Source organism: Cupressus sempervirens, chromosome 9, assembly GCF_028749045.1.
Source record: "Cupressus sempervirens isolate cs-2001-9-10 chromosome 9, ASM2874904v1, whole genome shotgun sequence".
NCBI lineage: Eukaryota > Viridiplantae > Streptophyta > Pinopsida > Cupressales > Cupressaceae > Cupressus > Cupressus sempervirens.
This window is the reverse complement of record NC_143126.1, coordinates 796,503,852-796,523,371: the sequence shown is the minus strand read 5'-3', so window position 1 is coordinate 796,523,371 and position 19,520 is coordinate 796,503,852. Positions and strand designations below refer to the sequence as shown.

Sequence of the window (19,520 nt, the reverse complement as noted above, 5' to 3'; positions counted from 1 at the left end):
CAAACACCTCAACAATGCTTTGTTAGCAAAGTAGATATGGCACATTTCTCAAAGTTCTAGAGAATGGATGGACATCATGGTGGAGAAGTACTTGAGAAGGCAATCTCTCAGCTTTATATTTAGTGAAGCTGAGCTTCCACATGGATCTTTTATATGGAACGGAATCCTAAAGGAAAAATCTTTGGCCAAATCAAAGATAAAGCGGAAAGTAGGCAATGGTGAAAGTATATTATTTTGGCAAGATAATTGGCTAAGCCAGGGGCCCCTCATAGATCATCCTAACTATGAGAGATGGGCTGAGTTATGTATAAGAAGATTTGGTCTGAAAGTTAGTGACTACAGAACTGAACAGGGATGGAAAGACCTGTCCCTAGTTTCCTAGGATCTCAAACCTTTGATGATGATCCTAAATGCCATGATTCTTAATAACAAGAGGGATAAAATTATATGGGGAGACAATTCTAATGGGTTATATTCAGTTTCTTCAGGCTACTTTTTGTTGTGGAATAGGATGGAGAAACCCACCTAGGCAAAGGCTTGGATGACTAGCCTTACTCTGAAAATCAACATATTCTTCTGGCTACTTCTTCAAGAAAAATTTCTTACTCTAGATAACTTGGCAAAGAGGGGTCAAATTATTCCTAATAGGTGTAGCCTTTGCAAGCAAGATTTGGAGATGGTTAACCACCTGTATACTCATTGCCTCTACTCCTTTTAGGTATGGAATCTTTTGACCAGGGGCTATGGGGTCAGTTGGTGTAAACCTGCCAATATCAAGGATTTCTTCGGAGAATGGAATTGTATGCATAAAGGTATGAAGACATAGATGATATGCTCATGGTCTCTTCCCCATTTCTATTGGGGAATATGGAAAGAGCAAAATAATCATATCTACAAAGATAGGGAATCCCTTGCTTTAGTTATTGCAGATAAAATTGAAAGCATAATGAAGGAGAAATTCACCATCAAAAAGGGGAGAGACATTGAAGAAGTACAAAATAATTTAGAAAAGAAAAAGGATAGGGAAAGGAAAAGAAAAGAGGCTAAGTGGCTTTTTCCTTGAGAAGAATGGCATAAAGCCAATTTTGACAGGGCAGCCAAAGGGAATCTTGGCCCCACTAGCTAAGGAGGAATTATAAGAAATAGTCATGGGAGTGGTGTTGTGGATTTTTCTTATCCTCTTGGGTCTTAGATGAACTACTTCACGTAGGCCAATGCGGCTTGTCATATTGTCAAACTAGCTTTGGCTTTCAAGATTGAGAACCTTTGGTTGGAGGGAGACTCTTTAAATATAATAAATTGTCTAAATGGATGCTCTTAGCCCTCCTAGACCATAGCAAATGTGGTGGAGGAGATTAGATCTAATTTGGGAAAATTCAATAAGGTCCACATCAGCCACGTGTATAGAGAGGCCAACTTAGCTGCATACTAGTTTGCAAATGAAGTGGTAGGCAAAAACATAGTGACGATGTGGCACAATGGTGATATCTTTCCAGTGGCCATGAAAGATATTATAAAGTTGGATTGTATCCAAGTAAGTACGAAGGCAATCTAATAATAATATAAAGCTGGATTGTAACCAAGTTAATGTGGACATGATAGCCCAGGTCACATAGATACCCATGGAGGGGATGAATTTTTATAGGGACAAGAAAATGTTAACTAATGCAATCAAAGACTTTGTGAAGGACAAGGAAGAAAGGAAGAAGCTAGTGAAGGCTGAGACATACTACAAAATGGAGTCAATAAAAAAGCTTTGGAGGTATGTTTTAAGAGTGGTTATTGAATATATATCTCTGGATACTATATTCGACAGGGTTAGAACTCATCACTTCATCTTATTAAATCATTTTAGACATGGCATAAAAATTTCTTTTATGTTTTACCTATTTACTTCTATGAGTAAGGTAATTGAGGGCTTCAAGAAGAAACCAAGCACAAACCCAACCCTTCATGAGGGTTTGCTCCTTCTGGTCTATGAGTATCTAAAGACTCAGACTAGGGGAAAATCTTTAGGTTCTGGGGATGCCTCAGAGGAAACCAGGAGTTTGAATGATTCTGATTCTAAGGAAGTTCAAAGCCTAAGCTTGGAAGATGAGGATAACACCCCCTCAAAAGGAAAGAAGCCTAAGGGATGGGAGAAATTTTTTCCCTCTACCAGCATTGTTTCGAGTAGAAAGAGCCCTCAGGGTTTAACCCCTAAACTTGAGGAACAGGAGGAGGAGGAGTACAATGAAGAAGAAGAGGAAATGGAGTTGGATGAAGAGAAGAAGGAGGAGAACAATGAGAAGAAAGAGGAGGACATCACTATTCTACTGGGGAACCCCAAGAAAAGGAAGGCCGAGGAGGCTCCACTCTTGGAAGAGACAAAAGATCAGATCCTTGAGATTTTGGGCCCTCTCCCCTCAATTTATTCACTGCAAGGGAAGATTAAGGAAATTCTGGTGGAAGATAGCAAGGACTTGGTGATGAAAGATAGGAGGAGGTTGTGGAGAAATTTCAACACTAAAACGACGACAATGGGGATCGTAAGGGAGACAATGATGCCGAAAGTTATGGAAGATAAAGAAGGAAAAATCCATTTCGATGAACTCATAAACCCTGCTCTGGTTGATATTTCAGATAATTCAAGAGAGGCATGACTCAATCTACTCAATAATGCCAAAATAGCATGATAGACAACTTTCACTCTATCAAGTGGCTATTCCACAAGATTGAAGACCTCAAGGAGAAAAAGAGCTAGGAGGAATGCCAAAGGATGAGCAGCGACCAAGGATATCTTACTGGCCAGGAGTATTATCTCTCCAAGGTTGAGAAAAGGGTGCAACAGATGGAGATTTTGAACCAAAACCTAGCAAATTAGGTGATTGCCACTATGAACACTCTAAATGAGAACATCAATAGTCTGGGCAAATCACTGAAGAATGTAAGAATTGGTGGAAAAAAGGAAGATAGGGCTAGGATAGACTTTAGGCAAACCAAGGGAGAAATGAAAGAGACTAGGGGGCCAGTGGAACGATCGAATGACCTGAACTAGGGACAAGTGGGGGTGGAAACCTAGAGTGCCAATGAAGCTGCAAAAACTTTGTAGGATCTAGATAAGGAGAACTAATAGTAAGAGTTCTTATATTTTGTTTTGTCCTTATTCAAGTTAGCTGGCTTTTGCTTCCTGGCCATGGGCCTGTCTTTTGTTTTGGCTTTTTATAGGTAGATGCATAGGGGCTGGACTTTATTTAAAATTATTATGTTAGATATTTTGTAAAAACTCTTAGGTTTCAAGATCCTTGTAAAACCTATTTTTATTAATCAAAAACCATAAAATTCAAAGATAAACTATGATGTAAAGAAACCCTCATCCACCACTCATAATATATGTTAAATGGGTTGAAATATAAAAAGATAAATATCTATCCTCTGTCATGATAGATTACTACTACTTTCCCTTCATTACAAATATGTATTTATCTTATAAACTATTTATTATTGTCTTAATATAGAAAACCTAGATAGTAGCATGTAATATTTCTAAGTCGATGACCATAGGCTGGTTTGCTCCAATTTGTATTTTTACTAAAATGCCCACAACATACTCTCTTGCACTGTACTGTTATGTAGAAATATTATTATTGGTTCACTATTTTATTTTGAATAATGTTGATGTGTGTTTTATGACTCACTAAATAGTATAACAAAATACTAAAATATCTTATCCTTTCTTGAACAAAGTCTCGTGTATGCTAAGATTGCAAGAAGATCATATGATGACTCCAAGGTTCCTCCAACATCAGGTCTTGACTATGGATAAGCTTAGTGGTTGATTTGATTTTTTGATGATAACAAGGGGTCTTACGTGTTTTTACTTATATTTATTTCAAGCCATACTAGATGTGAGAGCTATCCAAAGGTTTTTCAATGAAGTACATTTTTCGATTTTCACAAAAGACATGGAAGTGAAATAGAATAGGGTTTAGGGGTTCTATTCTATTCCTAAGGGTACTGATGACAATAGATGGTACTATGATGGAAAAATTCCTTAATTTACCAAGCTCTGCTTTGCCAAGTTATACTACAACTGCATGTGAGTTGGTGCAATCTTCAAGGGTTATGCCAAAGATTTTCATACAACCACATACACCATAATAAATAAAAATGTCTATGAATGATAGAAGTTATTTAACATATGTATGAAAGAGGTTCAAGCTAACTTTTCAGAATGATTTAGAATCACTAAAACATCAAAAGTATGAACCAATGGAATCCATCAATACACCATCACATTCTCCATTGTAATCAAAACACTTTCACTAAACTAAACCTAATCTAAGTAAGGGAATCTAAGAGAAAAACAAGCACCAAGACACATCAAGTATTCACCATGCTTGAACAAAAACTCTATCATCTTCGTAGCTCATAGAAAAAATCTTAGAAAATCCTCCCCCTTTTGAAATGAGAAGTAAGGCTTTTATATAGGTCCTCAATTGCAATAGATGGCCCTGATTATCACAACCACTGATGACCTAGATCATGCCACATCAACCCTAATTAGGGTTAGGGAAAAGAAAAGGAATCTACATTAATGCAATAAGGAATCCACTACTATAGTGAGTAATAAATGCCCACTATTCATGCTTGTATAGAAAGAGGGTGGGCTACAATAAATTTTCACTATGCATGTCCATTTCTCAATAAATGCCTAGTCTTCCCTAAATAGATTATTCTTGATTTTATTCCCTGAATGCATACAAATTTGACTTGGACACATTAACTCATTAATCAAAATAACCAGGGGCAATGAGATTATGATGGAGACCATGTAAGCTCAAATCCTTTCCCATTGCATAATTTTTTAACTAAGATCAAACTTTGGTTGAATTCTTTTAAAATCTCTCCTTAAACATTTCCATCTTCCATGTACCTTCTTGGAAATTTAACTCCTCAAAATGGATTAGAAACCCTTGCCGATGATGATGTCACTTGAGAATTTCCTCATATTGAACTTCCTTCACCATGTTCTTGAATTTTTGGATTTGAACTTTGATCCTTGAAATTTTACTACTTAGGACTTAATCAATCAATACTTGGATGTCTTCATGTTGGGAATAAAATTTGGGACCTGAGCCTCTTTCTTGAATTTCTAAAGCTAGAGCTTTCTCCTCCTTTCTCTTGTAGTGCTTTGAATTTACTATATTATGCCTCTTCTTATGTTTTCAAAGAATTTGCCTCTTTTTCTTTTATCATCATCAATCATATCTTCAACTGTGGGTGCACCCTTTAAGAGGGTGAAATTTGAGATATGGAGGAGAAATTTTCCAACACTTGGTCATATTTTCTTCCATGAAAGAGAAAATTTTAAACACTTAGCCATTTTTTCTTCCATGAAGGAGAAATTTCCAACTCTTAGTCATTTTTTCTTCCATGAAGGATTAATTTCCAACATTTCACCATTTTTTCTTTCATGAAGGAGAAATTTTCAAACATGTAGCCATTTTTTCTTGCATGGAGGATAAATTTCCAATACTTAGTCATTTTTCTTTCCATGAAGGAGAAATTTCTAATAGTTAGTTGTTTTCTCTTCCATGAAGCAAATTTTTTGAAAAACTTAACGATTTTTCCTCCCACAAAGGAGGAATTTCTAACACTTAACCATATTTTCTTCCATGAAGGAGAAATTTCAAACACTTAATCATTTTTTTCAAGATTTCTAGTTTTCTTGCTAGTGTAAATTTTGAGTGGTCATGGATTTTATCCATGATGGAAGAATTCCTGGGTATGTGCAAGATCATGGTGTGCTAAAAAGTGGCGATTTGAAAAATATGTAGTTCTGGAATGCCTCAAACCATTTCAAAATCTATTCCAACTTTTTTCCCACAGACCTTGATACTAAATGAAAACAATTAATATCTTTATAAGGTCTACTATATTTTGGATACCAACCCTATATGGTCAACTTTAAAAACATCCTAAAAATGTGTTTTTGGCCTATTTTTTTGTGATTTATACTTCAAACATGTAGCTAACAACTTTTTTTTTGCCAAAATTTGATGAAATAAAAGGATTTCTTAAGAATTTTCTTATCTTTCCATAAATGTATGTGTAAGAATTTGGTATAGCTCTGATACCATGTAAGAATTTGCCTGAGGGAAAAATTCACCCATAGACTAAGAACTCAAACACAAGCACAACTATAGGCCAAAAATAGATATGATCGATTAATCAGAGTATGTCCTAATACATTGCTCTATTCAGTATGTGATATAGAAACACACTAAGAGTGCATATATATAAAGGCCTCTTAGGAAGCACCTAGAATATCTCTACAAAGAACTAGGGGATAAGATAAGCATCATGACAACTAAGCACATGCCTTATCCACCATTTGAGATGAGTGGATAAGAATGACAAGGTTGTAGACACCATGTGCTTAATTAGTGTGCTAACTCCTATGTTGTAGACACCATGTGCATAAAAGAGGTGCGAATTTTTGTATTGTCAACATGACAACTCACAAGAGTATGCATACTCCTAGGTGACTAATAAATAAATAATAAAAATATGAATTAACCTAAGTAAACTTAAGTAAGTGTAAATAGTAAATACTTATCTACACCAACAGTATGGTTTGTCAAATTATGAGGTTAGTAAGTCATTATCACTTATATTCTAATGGAGTTACATATAAAGTGCTGATTGACACACTACTTAAAAAATAACTAACTTTCAAATGGCAAATCATTTTTTAAATCCAAAAGATGCATCACATTCTATGTTTCTTCCACTATAAGGAAAAAAAAATTAGAAATTAGATTTTGTAGAGTTTTGAATTAGTTAAGGTGGTCAGACACGAGAATTTTTTTATTCCAAAAATACTAAAGTCAAAAATTAATTAATTATTATTTATTTAGAATAAAAATACCCAAAAATATGTGTCACATCTAGGCATGAGGCAACTACTTATATCTAGAATATTATTAAAAAATATTATTATTTAATTTGATTAAAGTGGTCAGACATACGTCTACTTATTTTTGTTCTAAAATTTTTGTAATATTGCATTAAAATTCAAAATTTTGACCAATCAATTTTTATTTGTTTGAGATAAATCCTAGTAGTTTAGAAACTAGATTCAATTTCCTAGAGATTCTTTTCTCTCAAATTTTTGATATAAAGCTAATAACAAGTAGAAAATTGCAGGTCCAGTTAACATAACCTTGATTTTCTTTTTTTTGATTGCCACTTAAGAGCATAGTTTGGTTGACCATGATCTTGCACATACCCTCCTCAACAACCATTTTATCCAAGGCAAGATTCTTTGAGTGGTCATGGATTTTGTCCATGATGGAAGAATTTTGCACAATCATTTTTCTCCAAGGTAGAATTCTTTGAGTGATCATGGATTTTATCCATGATGGAAGAATTTTGAAAAATTCATTTTTTTCCAAGGCAAGATTTTTTGAGTATTCATGGATTTTGTCCATGATAGAAGAATTTTGTACCAACAATTTTTCCCAAGGTGAGATTTTTTGAGTGATAATGGATTTTGTCCATGATAGAATAATTCTACACCAACCATTTTTTTCCAAGGTGAGATTTTTTGAGTGATCATGGATTTCAAATCCATGATGGAAGAATTCCACAACAACCATTTTTTTTGATGTTTTCATGCTTTTCCACTTTTGGATATTTCAAGGGTGATTCCAGACTTAATAAATTTTTGATTGTCTGCCTTTCTTTCTCATTCTTTTGGATATAGAAAAAAATACCCTTTTGTCTCTTTATCAACTAGAGCTCACTTTTTTCCAAAATAGACCTACAAAAAGTAGGCTTTCTAAAAATAGTAAGTTGTCCCAAAGTCAAAATAAGATCAATCTGAGAGGTCATGAAATTTACTAAAAATAAAATGGAATTTCTAAAAATAGTAAGTTATTGCAAATTTAAAATAAGGTCAATCTAGGAGGTAGTGAAATTTATTAAAAATAGTAAGCATGCCAACACATTTAATTTTTAGACAAGCAAATTATCTCCATTCTAAGAGCCATGCGGACAATATTTTTTCGACATGACCAATTTTACCAATTCTCATTCAAAAGAGGGGAACCTTAGAGGCCCTAGCCCAAAACTACCAAGACCTAAAGCCAATAGGACAAAACTAGAGAAAAAGAGGAGGTCCCCATTTGTGATGGGGCTATGGTGTGAAAACCTCACAAAAGATACCTTGTAATTACTCAAACATAGTATTTTTGTTCAATTTTTTAAATGTCTATAGTAAATCTTAATTTATGAATTAAAAATTTGAAAGGATAACACACCTCTTTCATTGGTCAAAATATTATGGTAATACAATGTGTGGAAGTCTCCTTAGTAACATATGTACAATATCCAAATATTCATTTCATGCAATGCATTTTATGTAATAAAAATATGTTATAATACTTAAAATTACTCCAAAAAATGCATCAAACAATTTATCCACCTTTGTGTACTTAACTTTCCTTGCTTGCAAGATTATAAAATCTACAATGCCAATAGTTTTGTTTTAGCCATGAAAAATAAATAACATGTTTATATAAAGAAAATAGTTAAAGATAACTATTTTTTGGTTTGATTACATTTCAATGGTGAGGGATCCATCATAATGATAATATATTGTACATTCCTTTCAAAGCCATTTTTGTTGGATCTACAACACCCAAATCTATCTTTAATTCTACTCATTGACAATCTTGTTGATGGCCCACTCAAGCTGTGAACACCTTGAAATAGTAACTTTTAAGTGCATGACATGGGAATTTTTTTTAATATATTTAAATTAATTTCTCTTTTTGTGTTATTATAGACACAAACTATTATAATTATATATCTTTAAAAATTTAAATATTTAATTTGTAAAATTTGATTTTCACTTAAACAAATAAAAAACTGTTATGATAGGAAGTTTTATGATTTTTCAAGAAAAAATATGTTAATATCACAGAGACGAGTGAGGTGTCTTTGTGAACTGGTTAAGACTATGTGTTTATTAGAGAGATAGATTTAGATTCTGTGAAATCTAAAACCATAACTCTCAAAGATACAAATCTTTATCACAAAGTAGGAGTGTACACATTGAATTATCTTTTTGTAACTGACTTCCCTAAATATACCTTAGCATTAAAGTCTTAGAAAGATGAAGCCATAAGATAGTTTAGTGGTACTAATTCTTTAACAAGATTGTTCGAGGGAGTGATAGCTTCATCAATTTTATGTATTAAAGTCCTTTAAAAAAAATATAGTTCTTGTATTACAAGTGGATAGAGATAGATGTTATACCTAAATCTAACCATCAACCCATTGATAGAGATAGATGTTATATAATAAAATAAAATAATATATATAGTTAAGAGGCCAAAGTCAAGATTATTTATTATTATTTATTAAATTTGAATAGATTCAAACCTAAAATCTCCCAACGACTCACAAGTTTATCCTTGCTCTTGCCTAATAAAATAAAATAATATTAGATAATATTAGATACTAAAGTTTTAATTTATATTAGAAAAATATTTTACATTAAAAAATTTAAACCTTGATATCTATATATAAACAGAAGAGTACAAACACAATGATAGCGATGTGAGAAAGGCATTAGAATTGTTAGTGTGCTTGTAGTAGAGGATTCCAATGCCTGAAAATGTACTGGAATCAAAATGTGAGAAATATATCGAAAATGTATTTAGAATGGTAATAATATTAAGGTAAATAATGTTGCATATTCAAAAGAATACATGCTTTACATGTGAAGGGCGGAGAATCATGGTGCTATCAAACAAAAACATTGATAAATTTTTTTAAAGAAAGTTGTCGTATTGTGCAAGGATAGGGTATAGATTGACATCAAGGAAATAAATGTACTTATTGTCTATTTCAATACATTGATGGAGTGTGTTATTAAAGATATATTTTAACATTCATTTAGAGTTAATATTCTTAATTTTTATAAGTGTGACATCTTTTTGTATCTACTTAGATTAGAATTTCTAATATTAATGTTTAAGATCACAAAGAGGGGTCTATCATGTGGATGTAAAAAGATGGTTCATTATGTATGATCCAAAATAATAATGTTAATAATTCTTATATAATCAAATTTTATATAATTGTTATGCATTTCTATTTATAATATTTTTTTTTCTAACATTATTTTTTTCTTATAATACATGAACGTTTATATAGAGAGAGTTTGAAGGTTTTATTACTATTTTATATAAACTTTATTTGTATGTTATTGTTGTAAGTATTTTGTTGAGTTTTGAATGGTTCTTTGTTTTCTCATTATTATAAAAATGAAAAATATTTTTAGAGGTTGAATATTAGAATTTGATAATTGTTAAGTAATAATATAGAATTATGTCCATTATATATAGAGCATGCACTTTAACTATGAATATCAATCAAGTTATGTATTGTGTAGGGTGCATAATTGGTTTGTAGCTTAAGTTTTATTTTTATGTATTTTGGTGGTCATTGTTTGGTCTATAAAATAGTCTTGGAACTTTGTATAACCAACATTCATTAATTAATTAAATTTTTATATAGTTTTTATTTGCATATAGTTAATGCAAATTCTTTTTTCTAGATATTTTTTGTGTGTGAGTGCCTTGGTATTATCTTCATTGCAAATTATTTATTTATCATTACAAAAAATCATAGTTTTTGTTTATCTTTTTTGTTATGGATTCTTTTAATATTCAAAACTATTGAAAAACAAAAAATTATTTTAAGGTTTCTTGATTTTATAAATTTTATGATTAGTATATTTATAAGTGTATATTTTTGTTTCAAGAAATGTGCTTAATGAGAACACAATTTTTTCTAATGAGATAGTGATCATAAGTACATTGTGATTTTTGACTTTTGATGGTTAGTAAATATAAATATTATAATTATTTTCAAATATTTTGATGTATTTCATTAAAATTTAAAAAGTAGTATAATATTTGCCTATTAATTAATTGAATTTGATAGATCTCTTTAAATCATCTCAATTTATGTTTAAATGTCTTTAAATTCATGAAAATATAATAGTTGAGCACATGAACTGAAATATTAAAAAAAAGATTAAATTTTATGAAATTTACTTCAAATCAACAAATTTATTTTATCAAATTTTTCTATACAAATATACACAAATGTCTAACAATTTTTTTAATTCATTTTGCTCTTCTCGTGTTGGCTATGGTAAAAATGTATGTTCAATTTGTATAAACATAATATTTGCCTTGTTTTGGTATAATGTTGTCAATTTAATGAGTTATTTTTTATGTTGAAAAACAATTTGCTGTGGTAAATGGCTTGACATGGCAACTATGTTGAACTTGATAATTTGGAGATATTTTCCACACTTAGTCAAATTGTTATATTTCTATCAGAATTCAACTGTGTAGTTTTTTTTAGTCAAACTCTTTGACTTTTGTTTATGAGTAGTGGTTCACAGGAACCCATCTCTCATGAGAATGAATAGACACTTAGCACTCATTGAATGTAAATGATCCATTCAACTTATTATGTGACTTTAAAAATTCACGAATACAAAATTTAAATCATATTGATAATTCAAATTTAAATTGATTAGACCAACCTGCCTTGAAAATTTGGACTTTTCAAATCTTGCATGTTCTCTAATTGGCATTCTCTACGTGAGATGACTTTGATGGCTCCTACCACGCTTAACTAGTTTTCTACAAGTAGCATTTGAAATCTAAATTCAAATATTTAAAAAGAGCTAACTCTCTATTTTGTGGTTTGAAGTCTATGGCTTCACTGCACCATTCTACCCTTGAAATTCACCATTTTTCCTTGTGCTTCAAGTTCCACTTTCAAATTGGCCAACATCCTACTAGGTCATATTTTTGTTTCGATTTGAATTTCAAATTTTCTTTAAGAGGTGTGAAGGGCGTCAAATTTCACCATGCGATAATAGCATTCACTTCAGATTTTCCCTCGTAAGTGTTGTAAGCCATTAAACTATTTTTTAGTACACGAGTGTAGAAGTGGAAAAAAGAGTAGGAGTATAATGTATTGGAGTCAATTTTGTGTTTCCATATGACTTTTTCAAAAATTTATGGTTTAAATTTGTACTTAACTTTGTATAAAGTTCTAATTGGAATAGGTCTTTAATATTTAATTTAAAATTTGAGCCACCTACTTATATGTAATACACATTATTATTATAATGATGAATTGTAAATTTCATATAGTACTATATATTTCCATGGCAAGTCAAATTGTGATATTGCTATTAGAATTTAATTCGGTAGTTATTGAGTTAAATTCATTGATCCATGTTTTATGAGTAGTGGTCTACATGAACTCAAGTCTTATAAGAATGAATGAAACAATTAGCACTCATTGAATTCAAATATTAAAAAACAATTGATATATCTAAATAATTTTAAAAAAGAAAATTTTCATAATGAAACATACATCCACCACTCATACAATATATAAAAGTAAAATGCGTTTAACGATAGAATATGTGTTTCTTGCCTTTCATTGCAGAGATGTAAGTGGCAAATTATTTATCATTGCTTTAACATAGCAAACTTAGACAACAACAAGAAAAGAAAAGTAAAATTTCTAAGATGACTACAATAGGATGATCTGCTCTTCTTTGTATGTTTCTGAAATGTCATACAATTGAACAATTCTATTGTTTATTGGCTGCACCTTTCTTGAATTGTCCATTTGTAGTGAAACAAACAATTATTTTGATTATTATTATTTTTAATGAATGAAAGCATTTTATTTAAACTTCTTTACAATGATATTACCAATAAATGATATTTAGTTTTAAATATTTTTACAAAACGATGATAAAAAGTATTATATAGAAATTACCCCATTCAATGCCCTCCTCAAACTATCCACTTGTTCTTGGGTAATAGTCTTGACTTGAGTATATAAAAGAAGTAAGAAGATGAGTAATTTTTTTGTTTAGTTATGAAAAATAAATAGCATATTATTATACGAGCGTGATAAGGAAAAAAAGAGTACTTGTTTGAGTATGGTCCAAGTAACTCCATTTATAAATGGGTAAGTGGTAAGGGATCTACTGTATCAATAATAAGTTGCATCTCTTCTAACACCAATTATTTTGGGATTTACAACATTTAGATTGGTAGTGTTTATAGGGAAAATATTGGTAATGTGGTCAATGTCTTCTTCAAGCTGTCAATATCAAATAACATTAACATTGTTAGTATAAGTTGAATATATAAGTTGATTTTTTAATTTATGATTTCTTAATCTTGATAATGGATCATATATTGTGAGAAAAAAAAATATCACACAATTAAATTTCGAACAATAGTATAAAATCTTATATCATTAATGCACCTTTTATTATTTGTCAATAAAACATATAAAAAATCAACACACATTTTTATTTTTAATAGATGTTATTCTAGACACATAAAGGTCACATCTTTATTTTTTTTAACAATTAATAGTTCAACTAAACACATATAAATTGTAGAATAAAAAATGTTTGAATATAAAGAATTATAGTTTGCAAGGAAAATATAAATAATTTAATAACTAGTGCGATTCTATATATCAATAGACAAGTCAATTAGGAGAGAACAATTGATTCTCTTTTTGGAGACCATGATAGACATCCCTCAAAGATATATACTAGCATTGAGTGACACATATAATGAATAACTTATGCAGGTGGTATGTGTGTCGACAAAGCTTTAAGGTGGTGCTATTTTTATAACAAGGATATTTGTGGGAGAAATAGTTCTATTGATTTAATATGTAATGATCTAGGTCTTTCCTTTAAAAAATGTATTACTTATTTTTCAAATGGTTTTTTAGTGAAACTATTATTTCAAGCACAAAACTTTGATCATTCCAAAAAACATGGCTTCACATATGACTTGCAATGAAAAATATTGTTTTATGTAAAAAAAAACTTGATCAATTCTATTAAAAAAATCTTGGTACGTAATTTATAGATGGTTTACTAAAATGAAATGGTAAATTTAAATCCCTTCAAATGTTAACGCAGTCAAAAGACAATCAAATAATACTACAGTGAAAAAAAAGTTCATTTGTCTAATTCATATCTTAAATCAAAATGATTCACTCATTAGTAATATGATATATATTTTTGTATCGAACAAAGCTATATGACTACGATGAAAGGACACCAATTTTGATATAAGATTGCAAAAATACAACTTAGAAATCAAAAATCCAACAGAAATTTTACAATTAACTAAACCAAAATTAATTAAAATACAGTGACAATAGAACAATGAAAAGTTAATATTACCGGTGTGAGAAAACAATTAGGAGATCTAAACTGGTAGAGAGCACCAATAACTGCGATCTTTGTGTTGTCATCTGAAAAGTGGACCATGTGCAATTCTAAAGGATACCTGGCCATAATATATCACACACTAATATCTCCTACTTATCAATATCACACACAAATTACACTATATAGTATATAGCATAAACATTACTAACTTTAGAGACAATACTAATTAGCTAGTACCATATGCCATTTATGGTGTGCTCTGTTGGGTGATGCCAATGGCTATGATTTAATCTGTATTTCATCCCATCTATTTCAATACCACCTACATCTTCACACCATACCACCTGTATTGTATTGCATTTAATATAGGTTATGCAACATTTTCTATTAATATAAACCATTCACTCATTGTAAGAAAAGTAAAATGACAATTATTATAACCTGGATTTCATAGCTTTTGCACGTGAGTAATTCTTCTTCAAATCACCTAGACATTCATTTCTTTCAACATTCAAAGTTTGTTTATCGATGGGAGATTGTTGGCAATTAATTCCACCTTCTTCTTCTCCTGTAATTTGTAGCACAAATAACCAATCTCTAGTTTATTTATGATGAAACAACACTAGAAAAAGCAAAAATGAGGAATGAGTATAAATGTAATTATTACCTTGGACAAATATAAGAAGTCCACAAAGGGCTAACATACACATAAATACATATCTCATCACCATCCTACTAAGCTTTGAAAATTCCAAGTAATTTGGAGATCTCAAATGGTTTCTTGTGCATTCATATTCCCATGCTCTCTCTATTTATAAAGCCTTTTGTGCGAAGTCTCCTCAACCATACAAGCCTTGCGGTTTAAGTGTAGTAATTGTGGATATATGTGTTCATATAAATAATTATGCTTTTCATTTCTTTATTTTTTTAAATTTACTTCTCAAATTGTATGGTAACATGAATTATTTGGTCAAGATAGTGTAGTTTTCCAAAATCAATGCTAATATTTATTTTTCACTCAACTTTTGAGATTGCAATCATTAAAAAAGAAATGATAATATTGTTTGAAATTTTAATTTTGTTGAATAAATGTTAAAATATTTCCACATAAACTAACCATTGTTAATGCATGTGAAATTCATCCAATGGACAAGCTTTGTTGTTTACCAAGCAGCTACGCGTCCACAGAAAGATTCCTTCAAACTTTGGAAATTTGGCTTAGTCAAATGACTGGAAATTTACTGTCAATCAAAACATGGGAAATGAAATTGTGATAATATTAAGATAAACAATGTTACTTGTGGAGAAGAATATATGCTTTACATGTGAATGGGGAGGATCAAACAAGACACTTATTACTAAATTCTTAAAAAAATTGCCTTCTCGTGAAGGATTTGTTATACATTGCCATCAAACTCCCCATCTATCAATAAATATACACATTTTCTATTTGAATGCTTTGATGGATTCGGAAATACACATGCCATATAATGTTTTACAATATATTTGACAAAGATATTGATTAATATGGATTTGTGTTTAGGAAAATATTAAGAATGGTCACAATATTAATATAATTAGATTATACTAACAATTTCATGGAGGCTCGGGCTATTTTATATGATGTGGGACAATGTTGCTTGCGAGGATGTGCAAGATTATCTGTGAATCTGATTCCCAAGTGGTGGTGAACTTGCTTTCCTCGTAGGGGCTTGAGGATGTTAGTTGGCAGCTGTCAACTATTGTTAATTAGATTATTATCTTTTGTACCTCTTTTGAGTTCATTAGGTTTACTTATATTCCTCATGAATGGAACAGAGTTGTTGATTGTTTAGCCAAATGGGCTTCTAGTCATGCTTTGGGTTGGAATATTATGGATAGGGAGCAACTTCCCTTTGAAATGGTGCAAGAATTTGATGAACTTGTTGCTTAGGATATAACTCCTTTTGAGCTCTCCTTGTTGTATTTCATTTTGTCTTAATAAATTTTTACCCCTCTTTTTTGGAACAAGATGTTTTTGTGTTCAAGATAAATATTAAGAATGGAATAATATTAAGAACGTGAAAAATAATAAATTTTTTAATGTTAGAGTGTTATAAATAAAATAAAATTTATTAAATTAAAGATGATGATTAAGTTAGTATCTAATATTTAATAATTAAAAGTTAAATTGTTGGGTGGAATTTTTCCTATATATTTGTTCTAGATTTAGTTTAGAATTTTGTAAATTGTACTATGCAAATGTGGAATACATGTTTAGATATTTGATTTTAGGTCAATGATGTTATGCCATATTATTGTAAAGTTTTACTCTTCTAAACACAATTCAATGTATACTATCTTTTCTAATTAATAAATTATTTAATAATAGAAAATAAATTTACTTAAATAAAATAGTATCAATAAAATTTTATTTAATTATATTAAAGACATTATTGTTAAATAAAAGTTAAAAGAAAGGCATGTGAAAAATAGGGATCTTTAGAAAAAAAAATCTATAGAAAGAGCTCCCCACTAAAATGTGTTAGGATTAACTACATACAAAAATAATAGTTATATGCAAATATAATAATAAATCACACATAAGAGAATACAAGACATAAAGATTTAACGTGGTTCACCCAATCCTTGGGCTAGGTCCACCAACAACAACTCCAATATTATCATTATCTAGTGATTACAATCTACAATCCTTTATAGCTCAATACCACTGCAAGAAGTTACAATATCACCATACATTATCAAATCCATAACCTTAAGCCATTATATACAAGTTTTTTCCACTTACTAAATTAGGGCTAGAATAAGTCATCTAATAGAAAATATAATAGCCAATGTCTTTTACAATATAACATCAATTTTGGCTTTGGGGGCACTAACCCTAAAAACCCCCAGGGGGTGTTATCCCTCAATCCCACCATGTAATGCAATAGGGAGTGCACTTGGGCTATTGCCCCTTGATCCCATCTTGATCCCCCACCTTCTTCTCCCAAACCCTATAGAAATAATCTAGGGGGAAACTGCACCAAGCAAACCTTTGAGTCTAGTTAGACTCCACATCACAAAAAAATGAAGTGCAAGAAAAAGTGTTGAAGGTATGCAAAGGTAAGGAAGACTTGGGAACAAGTGGCAAGGAAGCTAGGCATGAGATAGTGTGAGAGGGAGTGGGCCCCTCTTTCTGCTTTTAAACTTTAAAAATAATAAATTTTTATTGAAAAAGAAAAGAAATCATGCAATCCTTTAATATAGTTTTTTAATGACATTTTGAATGTTTTTAAATATTTTTGGATAATTTTTCATTTATAAAGCAAGAGTTCTAGAAAAATTAGAGAATTATTAATTAATTAAATTTTAAATTTTTTTACATAAATAAATGCTACAAAAAATCATTATACGTGTACCTAGGTGGTTTTTTTCCAAAAAATGACACAAATTCTAAGACGAAAACCTTGACCTATTAAAATATTATTTTCTTTTAACTTCTCAAAATTTGACAAAGAGATAGGGTTTTTACACTTTTGGCCATTGTGAAGATGATGGTGATGCTACATAGAAGCCAAAGTGAATACATTTTTATTTGAGGTGGTATCTCTATGAAAATAATAGGAAATTACTAGATTAGCCTTTGCTACTATGGTAATATTAACCCACAAGCCAAGAATCATCTGCAAGCATACAATCTATCACAAATAGAATAATAAATCAAGATAATTAACACAATTTGAGAATTATGTACTAATTTCACACTATAAAATTGAGTTACAATGAGGTCAAATGAGATGTTTTTATAGAAAGAAATAAACTAATAATAGAAAAAAAAATTGGAGCTAGATATGCAAATTATAATCAAGCTAGACTGAACTAAACTAAAGCTAACCTAAGTGAACATAAGCTAAGAATACATACATTGCAAACATTTGTATACTTGTACATGAAAATATTCTAATAATTTGAGTTATATTTCATGTACAAATATTGTTGGGATATTTGAGAGTGGTTTCAAATCTAGCAATCTCTAGGAGTTACAATTTAGATTCTAGGCATTTGGAGATCATATAAATTTTCAAACTGAGTCAAATTTTAGCAACACACATGATCCTATTATTATTCTCTCACTTTCTTTATCTCCCCTAGAGAGAGAGAGAGAGAGAGAGAGAGAGAGAGAGAGAGAGAGAGAGAGAGAGAGAGAGAGAGAGAGAGAGAGAGAGAGAGAGAGAGAGAGAGAACTTTATATCATGTTCTCTATGTATTTTATCACTTCTACCATTAATTTTGTACCTTAAAACCTATACTCTAGTATTCTAAACTTGAAATCATATACATTATATCTTATACCAAATGTGAAGAGAGAGAGAGAGAGTGGTAAGATAGATAGAGTGGGATAGAGAGAGATATGGGTAATAGTAGGAGAGAGTTCATAAAGGGATATGTGTAATTAAAAAGGGAAGAGAGGTGAATAAGGAGGAAGAGAAGTTGAGAGAAGAGTAAGATAAGTAGAGGGGGATAGAGAGAGGTGGGTAATGGAACATGGATGAAAAGGAATATAGGTGGAGAGAAAGGGATGAAAAGGTAGAAACATAGAAAAATAGAGATAGAGAGGGGGAGAGTTATGGGAGTAAGGAGGGAGGGGAAGATAGAGAGAGAGAGGAAAAGAAAGGGAAGAAACAAGATAGGGAAAGGGAGGGGGGAGTGAAAAACAAATAAAGAGAGATAGAAAAGTAAGAAGAGATGGAGGGAGAGGTATACATGGAGTGAGCGATAGATCTAGGGAGAAATGAGATAGAGGGGAATAGATAGGAGAGATGGAGGTTCTGATGTAGGTGCACTTATGCCACAAACACAATCAGAGGATAAAGGATCACAAGATGTCAAATGACTTGAATTTTTAATGTAATGGGTCTAATACATGTGTATTTAATCCATTTTGATTCATTTGTAAGGCTATGAGGCCATTGATGTAAAAGAACCACAAAAAGTCCTAGTTATGAACCTAGTTTGACTAGTCACATGGTCAAAAGTATAAAAATGAATGATGAACTTGGTTGAATATTTAGTAAAAGGTCATGTTTAGTGCCAAAATTGAAAATTTGAAAATTTTCACCAAAATGTGTTCATAAGTTCATTAGGAAGGTCATAACTACCTAAAAAGGTATAAATTTGATGTAATGGTCATTAAAAAGAGGATAAAGAAGGAGGAGATTAAATTGGAAGCATTTTG

The 19,520-nt window shown here is 30.8% G+C and overlaps 1 pseudogene; it reads right to left on the bottom strand.

Moving 5' to 3' along the window:
• Positions 1 to 12,621: 12,621 nt before the first annotated feature.
• On the bottom strand, positions 12,622 to 15,091 carry LOC149541114 (alpha carbonic anhydrase 7-like; annotated as a pseudogene).
• Between the last annotated feature and the right edge of the window lie 4,429 nt (positions 15,092 to 19,520).